At 45.4% G+C, this 7,250-nt stretch overlaps 1 long non-coding RNA gene across 1 annotated transcript; it reads left to right on the top strand.

Annotated features, from left to right (window-relative positions):
• Nucleotides 1–3,656: 3,656 nt before the first annotated feature.
• Nucleotides 3,657–5,692, top strand: LOC148119548 (uncharacterized). Its single transcript, XR_015735180.1, has 2 exons — nt 3,657–3,858; nt 5,391–5,692. It is a non-coding gene; the product is annotated as an uncharacterized LOC148119548 (long non-coding RNA).
• The last annotated feature ends 1,558 nt before the right edge of the window (nt 5,693–7,250 follow it).

The following is a 7,250-nucleotide window of genomic DNA, read 5'->3' as shown; positions in this document are numbered from 1 at the left end:
TTCACAACTTGGTGGTCAGGAAGCAGAGAAAGGAGACTATAGAAGTGACCAAGACCTCCCGCTGATCTATTTCTTCCAAAAAGACCCACCTCCCAAACCTAAGACCTTCCAGAACCTTCCCAAATAATGCCACCAACTGGGACCTAGACAATGGGTCTGTGTGGAGCAATTCACATTCCAGTCATAATAGTGGCATCATTCCCATTTTACAGAAGAGATGACTGACTCAGAGAAGTTATGTCATCAGTAGTAGGAGGAGTCAGGATCAGAACTCAGTTCTTAGAGAGTGAACTGGTTAGCACTTAAGGAGTCAGAGCATCCCTCAGTCAGAAATGCCTCTTAAAATAACCTATCTGCTGCAATACTTTGATGAGGTCCAAGACAAAAACATGAATATATGCATTTTATTCCACTCTCATGCAAAAATCTCATTAAAATAGCCAAAGAGCTATAATAAGAGGGGCAAACATAATGTGCTCAAAAATGGGGAAGGGTGTACTTCACTTACTAGACATGGCAGGGACTTTTTGGAAGTTGAAGCGGATCGTGGCTGGGCTGATCAGGAACGTTTGGCAACTGCTAGCATCTGTTCATTTCTGAATGATCTACCCATGGTGTGTGTGTGTGTGTGTGTGTGTGTGTGTGTGTGTGTGTGTGTGTGTGAGAGAACAGAGCTGCCAGATGTGCATCAGAGCGAGGTTACCTACGGGTACCTTTGTGCCAGGCCTTGGCGTGACCGGGTGAGTACTCGGCAGTCACTGGCTTTTGTGACTGGCAACCAGTAGGTGGCAGAGTCAGGCCTGGAATCTCTTCGCCTGGGAGTTTGACCCTAGTGATGTTCAGCACCCTGGGAAGAGCTGGAAAGCTCCCTGCAACCAGTATTTTCGTGGGATGTTAGTGAAACTCAGCTTTGACAAACAGTAGGGAAGCATTTCCGAGGGCATGGAAAACCCAGAAGAGAGAGGGACCGTATGTGTGTGTGTGAGTGGTCGCCTCAAGAAGGGTGGTACTGCTGGCACTTAAAGCTGACACATAACTGTCTCAGGCACAGTGATGGGAGCCCGGGAAAGACATGGGGTAGAGTAGGAATGCTTGAGGAAGTGGATGGGGCTGGCAAGACACAAGTGGTCAGGTATCTGGGGTGTCTGAGCACAAGAGAGGTTGGGGAGGTATTTCCCCCTGCTTTAGAGTGTCCATGGAGGCAGTTCTGGAAGAGGTTGGGATTGTTGAACATTCCAGTTAAAGAAAACCCTCATCAAAAGACAGCTTGTGTGGCTTTGGACTTGAATCTACGGTGCCAAGTCTAATGAGCTCCCATCCCTGGGTCTCAGCAAATAGGACATGGAAGCTGAGAAGCGGATGGCCACATTAGTACTGACTATTCCTCCCGGGCATAGTCACCCATCTGCACCCTCTGGTGATGACGTGATCTAGTTGTGGTGTGGTGCTTGGGAGGCACAGAGCAGCCTGGTACTGGAAGTCCGGAGCTCAGCAACTGTAAATGCAACACTGGGTTTTTATTCGTTTAATCCTGTTCCAACCGGATGCTTCTCCCACTAGCCAAGGATGGCCCTCTGGAAAAACGAACACACGGAGAAACAAACCCATCTACATTTCATCTGTTTGGCACGTTAAAACGTGCCCATGGTATTCCCACTGGCCAAGCGTTCTCAGGCCATCTCATGTCATGATTTAGTATTTCCTCCGTCTGAATCTGCTTTTCTCGCCATCTCCCGAATTGAGTTATCCTTCAACACTTAGCTCAGCTGTCAGCTCTACCCTTGCACACACCTGTCACGGAATGCCGTCATCTCAGGTTGCAACCACTGGTACATCGGTCTCTCTTCCTGCTTAGGGAGCCTACAGGGGATGGGGCTGTGTCTTATTTCTCTTTGCTTACCACTTAGTGGATAATAAACCTGAATGAATGTTTGCTGAAGATTTCTTTGACGCAGAACCCACGAACTATTTGGAGGAAAATGCATTTTTGCATTGTTAGCTTTGAGACACACGTCCATTCTTGGTTTTGAGTCTCTCTATCCTAAAAAAAGCAAAATAAAGTCTTTAGATGGTAAATTTTCACAATTTCCTCGCTTTGCCCTCCATTCCCACCCTGGACTCATCAATGCTGTTTTTGTTCTGGGATGTGGATACAAGTAAGAGTCAGTCTCTGGGCTCAGATTGAGTGATGTGACACACCTCCATGGCAGTTAATCAGAGGGAGGAACCATCCAGGCTTTGCGTATTTGAAAGGTCAGGGTTCCCTTCCTGCCCCAGTAGATGTCCTCTGATGCTTGCTATCCAAAGAGTTGCTCCAGTAATTGGATCAGGAGGACAGAACCATTGGATTGGGTCCCCACAATAGGTACAGAAACATGTGGAAAACTGTGATCCAAGAGTCAAGGCACCCAGGTTCTTGCATAGGTTTTATTTGTGTATATTGTGTGTAGTGTGTACTCTCCCTTTCTCTCTCTCTGTAATGTATAAGTGTGTATGTCTATGTGTATGTTTGTATATGTGTGCATGTATGTGTATATGTGTGTAGGTATGTGTATATGTAAGTGTGTGTCATGTGTGTGTGTGTGTGTGTGTGTGTGTGTGTGTGTGTAGGTTAGAGGTGTTTTCCTTTGATTACTCCCACCTTTTTTGTTTTGAGACAGAGTCTCTCCCTGAACTCTAAACTCATTGATTTGGCTAGGTGGCTGGCAAAGTAGCTTCAGGACTTTGTCTGCTTCTTCCCATCCTGGCTAGTGCTGGCATTGTACATGTATGCATGCAACCACACCTGGCTTTTCACATGATTCGTGGACATCCAAACTTTGGTTCTCATGCTTTTGTGGCAAACAACTTCATGACTAAGCCAGCTCTAGCCCCGTGGTGTGAGGTTTTTTTTTTTTAATCAAAATTTGCATGATTTTGGGCAACATGCTCCCTCTCCTTCGGACTCAGCTTCTGTCCACACAGAAAGCAAAGGTGGAGAAACAATCTAAGTTTCCTTCTGGGAAGCTTGAATCTTATTATGCAGCTTGAAGCAGGGCCTGAAATCCATCAGCAGGAGGACTTTGATTGGAAAGATACCCCACGGCCCACAAATTGGACCTTCCCCTTCCCCAACTGTGTGATTGGCATCTCATCAATAAGGTCCTAACATCTGGCTTAGAGAATCAGAACACTGTCTCTTCGCTGACTGTCAGAACTGCGCTGCCAATCGTTGAAAACTGTTTTACTGTTTAAATGGAAGTCTGTGAGCTGGACCAACACCGTGGCCTCAGAAAGGTGGGGCCGGACTCTGAGCACAGGGAGGCGAGTCTGTTTATTTGTTTCCTAATTCTAATTAGAGAAAGGGAAAGAGTGTCAGGAGTCTTTAGTGATTCACATCTTAATAGCTTGGTTATAATTTATTAATCCCTTTCATCAAATTTTCAGCATCCCTTTCCCCAGGAGCCTAAGGCTGACTCAAATGTATTTATTGTTTCGAGGTGGGGTGTCATTAAATATTTGGCACCTTCTAAAGCTGTTGGGAAGCAGGACCATATACCATGTGCTGGCGCACAGTTTTTGAAGGAAAAGACATAGATTTAAAGGGCATTGGGAAGAATGGGCTATATGCATGTATCTGTCTCAAAATCCCTATGACCTCACACCTTTCTAGATCTGGCAACGCAGGAGCCTCCATGCCACGTTTGCCTGCAATCTGCTGTTGCTGGCCAATTGGTGTTTTTCCTTGGAGTGACTCCATCAGCACTCACACCCAGCGTGTGGTGCGGTCTGCTCACTCTGGTTCACACCAGGATCGTGGCGCCGTTATTAATGGTTTATCATCATAGAAACGGAGGAACTTCAGTGGTCAAAATACCAGTAAGTGGGCAGGTGAAATAACTCGAAGTGACAACTTCTCAAGATGGGGAGGGCCCACTGTCTGTCTTCTCCAGGGTCTCAGTAGTTACCTGTACGTGGTTGTAACCACAACATCTCTCAGAAGCAGCTTAAGGGATGAAGGACTGGTTTTTTGGTTGATGAGTTCAGAGAATTTCAATCCATCATGGAGGGGAGAGCTTGGCGGAGGCAGCATGTGGCAGAGTCTGTTCATGTTACAGAAAATCTGGAAGCAGGGAGTGAGGCTTGAAACAGGGGCCCACACTTAGTGACCAGTGAGGCTTCACTTCAAGAAGGTTCCATAGCTTCCCCCAAACCATCTGGGGAACACAAACTCAAAAGCTGAGCTTGTCGGGGGTGATTCAGATTTAAGTCTCAGAATTTCTGGTAAAACCCGACCTTCACAGACAGAGTTTGTGATGCAGCCCTTCTGATAGGGAGGGCTTTCCTTTCTCAAAGTTCTTCATCAGGTTGATGGGTATAAGGAGGTGGTGGTTCAGTTGCTCAAGTGCTTGCTGAGCAAGTGTGGGGACCAGAGTTCAGATCCCCAGAGCCCACATTAAAAGCTGACTGTGCTGGCTCACTTGTATCCCAGTGCCAGGGAGGTAGACCTGTTCGTGGTCAGGTGCCTGGAACTCACTGACCAAAGAGTCTAACCAAATAGGTGAACTTCAGGTTTAGGGAGAGAGTCATCTCAAAAAAAAAAAAAGTGATAGAGGAAGGCATTAACTTGTAGTTTCCATGCTCACACACATGTGTATGCACGTGTGCGCGCGCACACACACACGCACACGCACACACCCACAGGGATAGAGACAGAGACAGAGAGAGCACTTAAATGTACACAAACGGCAATGATAACAGTATTTTTTAAAAAGGAAATTCTTTGCTGGGCTGTGCTAAACCCTTCTTTACTCTCTCTGAGGTCTGCAGTTTTCCCAAAGGCATTCTTAGCCTCTGGACAGCGATTGAGAGCCTGATTCAGGGTGAGGTCAAAGGAGGACCAGTCTGGAAGTTATCCACAATGCTAGCAGCTCCAGATGCCTTGCCTTGGGCATGGGAGTAGGTCCCTGGGGTGCAGTGGAACAATAATTACTCATATTTTAATGGCTGGAATATGGTGCATCGCCACTCAAACTCATGTTGAGGTTTGGTCTCCAGTGTAGCAACGTTGAGAGGTCTGGGGGGATGCTCTTTGGACCTTCAGAACTGTAAGCTAAACACAATTTTTTAAAAAAAATTAAAATACTTAGCGTGAGGTATTTTGTTGTAAGCAGTAGAAATTAGACTAGCCCACACGTGACATCTGATTAAGAAAAAGAACCCTTTATATACTCTCACTTAGTTTATTGAAATTCTAAGATAGATTTTTTTATAACAGCCAATGATGTCCATTTTTAATACTCATTTCTGTCTCACTGGACTCCTCATTAGGAAGGAAGTAGTTGGACAGTGCTGAATTTAGGGTTTTCCTGGTTCCCTTGGCTGAATCCCATTTTCATATTGCCTTTCAGGATGATGACTTTCAAAGCTGTAGACCTTGAGGGCGGAGCCCTTACCCTCCCCTCCCTCGGATTGCCTCTGAGCTATCACATGCATGTTTGAACACACATTAACATTTGAGCTTACCTGGTGACTCAGTGGCCTCGGTCATGGCACCATCCGTGTGTTTGGGCTTTCTGATTCTGAGTTCTTCTATTCCTTGAGGGGATGAAGAGGTCATTTAATTCCCTTGGTCCTATGATATAGGAAGTCCTTCTGTATATTTTATTGTTTTGTTGGTTATTGAATAAAGAATCTGCATTGGCCTGTGGTAGGTGGAATATATCTATGTGGGGAAAACTAAACTGAATGCTGGGAGAAAGAAGGTAGTGAGAAGCCATATAGCCCGGCCAGAGACAGATGCTGGAACTTTACCCGGTAAGTCACAGCCTTGTGGTGATACACAGATTAATGGAGATGGGTAATTTAAGATATGAGTTATCCAGAAATAAGCTTAAGCTATTAGCCAAACAGTATTGCAAATAATATGGATTTTGTGTGATTATTTCGGGGCTGAGGAGCTGGGAACAAACAAGCAGTCTCTTACAACAGTCCTGCATTTATTTATCCAGTAATGATCTGGATTTCTTCCCTACCCAAATAATCCTGGTAGAACACGGTCTTCAGCATCCACATCAGCATGACTCAGGAGTTCCCACTCCAAACCCAGAATATTCTTCCTTTGTGAGTAGTAGGCAATGCTAAACCTTAGATATTACAGCCTGTAAGTGCCGTACTCATAGTCGCTCCTCAGACTGGAAACAAGTCCCTCTGAAGAGCTGTTCCAGCTCCACTGACCCTTTGTAGGGACCATTTTCATGGATGGATCCAGCATACATACCAAATACCTGGCTTCCAGCCATCCTGATGACCGTCCACTGAAGGACCCCAAGGTTTTCCAATGGCCCCAAACCCCACATCTGGAGTCTATGCACATCTCTCCATTTGTCCACTGAAAATCAAGTGCTCACTGGGGATGCTCATCCTGGCCTTCCAGAAGACAGTGGAAACCTTACAAGGTAGAAACCTAGGGAGCAAAGTGCTGACACCAAACTTCCCATTATGTGCAGCATTTCACTTGATCAATGGGGATGGGAAAGAATCCATGTTGAATTTCTTCCTGATCGGATACTGTGCCTGATGTTGTCCAGCCATTTATTTCCAGGAGAATTCACAACAGAACATGATATTTTGTCCTAAAGTCAACTAAGATGAAGATTTGGTCTTTAACTGATACTGGTTATTGTTATTGAAATAACTATCTGCCCATATAACAGTGACCTGAATCCTAAGCATACTACATAAGTTACTTTTAATGCTTACACTCCATGAAATTATATTGAATATTGGTGATAGTGATAACAAGCTATTTTTTAATAGCTACTTTATGTATATGGATGTTTTGACTGCATATATGTCTGTGTACCATGTCTGTGCCCAAAGAGGTCTTCAGAGCCCCTGGGACTGGAGTTGTAGACAGTTTTGAGCTTTCATGTGATGGGAGTCTAATCTGGGTCCTCCAGATGAGCAGCCCAAGTTCTTAGTCTCCGAGCATCTGTCTATCCGCGATGACAAAGTATTGTGCTGAGATCTTAAATCCACGAGTCCTTCATCAGCTTTTCCCTCTGTCTGGCATCAGCCCAGCCAGCTCTAGGAGCAGGTCTGTGTGATGGCTGATCTTGACTGACACAACTGGGGACTGTCTGTGAGGAGGATAATTCCAGAAACGTTTAACTGAAGAAGGAAGTGGGTGGCTGGGAACTCAGGCTGAATAAAAAGGAGATGGAAGGCAAGCTAAGTGCCAGCATTCATTTTCCCTGCTTCTTGTCCAT

The sequence above is a fragment of the Myodes glareolus genome, chromosome 16 (genome assembly GCF_982192425.1).
Source record: "Myodes glareolus chromosome 16, mMyoGla1.1, whole genome shotgun sequence".
Classification (NCBI taxonomy): Eukaryota; Metazoa; Chordata; class Mammalia; order Rodentia; family Cricetidae; genus Myodes; species Myodes glareolus.
Note: the sequence above shows the minus strand (reverse complement) of the source record. Positions and strands in the feature narration are given on the sequence as shown.